The sequence below is a fragment of the Schistocerca serialis genome, unplaced genomic scaffold (genome assembly GCF_023864345.2).
Source record: "Schistocerca serialis cubense isolate TAMUIC-IGC-003099 unplaced genomic scaffold, iqSchSeri2.2 HiC_scaffold_1351, whole genome shotgun sequence".
In the NCBI taxonomy this organism is placed as follows: Eukaryota; Metazoa; Arthropoda; class Insecta; order Orthoptera; family Acrididae; genus Schistocerca; species Schistocerca serialis.
The window spans coordinates 7288429-7289996 of NW_026047571.1; positions in this window are offsets into that span (position 1 = coordinate 7288429).

A 1568-nucleotide genomic window follows, 5' to 3' on the forward strand; every position below is an offset into this window, starting at 1 on the left:
TGGCAACTAATGCCGCGTGATGACGTTTGCGGTCGCACCACTCAGTACGAAGTAGAAGCTTCTAAGTTGTTGCAGTCACCAAGAAAGAGGCACAGAAATTCAAGTTTTAGTTTTTGAAAATTAAGTTTTTGGCTGCTTTTGCTGCCTTGTAGTTGACCTAGGACCTTAAGATTTTCCATGAACCGAACTCTGGCAGCCACATTACACGAGAAAAAGCGAGAAGTGGTAATTCGTAGTAAAAACCGGAGAAAACATAACGTTTTCAACATTTGTTTTCGAAATGACGTAACTGAAAAGCTCCACATTGGACGCATTACTCTCAGAAATGTTTACTTTTATCGTCTGGCAACTAATGCCGCGTGATGACGTTTGCTGTCGCACCACTCTGTACGAAGTAGAAGCTTCTAAGTTGTTGCAGTCACCAAGAAAAAGGCACAGAAATTCAAGTTTTAGTTTTTGAAAATTCAGTTTTTGGCTGCTTTTGCTGCCTTGTAGTTGCCCTAGGACCTTAAGATTTTGCATGAACCGAACTCTGACAGCCACATTACACGAGAAAAAGCGAGAAGTGGTAATTCGTAGTAAAAACCGAAGAAAACAAAACGTTTTCAACATTTGTTTTCGAAATGACTTAACTGAAAATCTTCACACTGGACGCATTACTCTCAGAAACGTTTACATTTATCGTCTGGCAACTAATGCCGCGTGATGACGTTTGCGGTCGCACCACTCTGTACGAAGTAGAAGCTTCTAAGTTGTTGCAGTCACCAAGAAAGAGGCACAGAAATTCAAGTTTTAGTTTTTGAAAATTCAGTTTTTGGCTGCTTTTGCTGCCTTGTAGTTGACCTAGGACCTTAAGATTTTGCATGAACCGAACTCTGGCAGCCACATTACACGAGAAAAAGCGAGAAGTGGTAATTCGTAGTAAAAACCGCAGCAAACATAACGTTTTCAACATTTGTTTTCGAAATGACGTAACTGAAAATCTTCACATTGCACGCATTACTCTCAGAAACGTTTACATTTATCGTCTGGCAACTAATGCAGCGTGATTACGTTTGCGGTCGCACCACTCTGTACGAAGTAGAAGCTTCTAAGTTGTTGCAGTCACCAAGAAAGAGGCACAGAAATGCAAGTTTTAGTTTTTGAAAATTCAGTTTTTGGCTGCTTTTGCTGCCTTGTAGTTGACCTAGGACCTTAAGATTTTGCATGAACCGAACTCTGGCAGCCCCATTACACGAGAAAAAGCGAGAAGTGGTAATTCGTAGTAAAAACCGCAGAAAACATAACGTTTTCAACATTTGTTTTCGAAATGACGTAACTGAAAATCTTCACTTTGGACGCATTACTCTCAGAAACGTTTACATTTATCGTCTGGCAGCTAATGCCGCGTGATGACGTTTGCGGTCGCACCACTCTGTACGAAGTAGAAGCTTCTAAGTTGTTGCAGTCACCAGGAAAGAGGTACAGAAATTCAAGTTTTAGTTTTTGAAAATTCAGTTTTTGGCTGCTTTTGTTGCCTTGTAGTTGACCTAGGACCTTAAGATTTTGCATGAACCGAACTCTGGCAG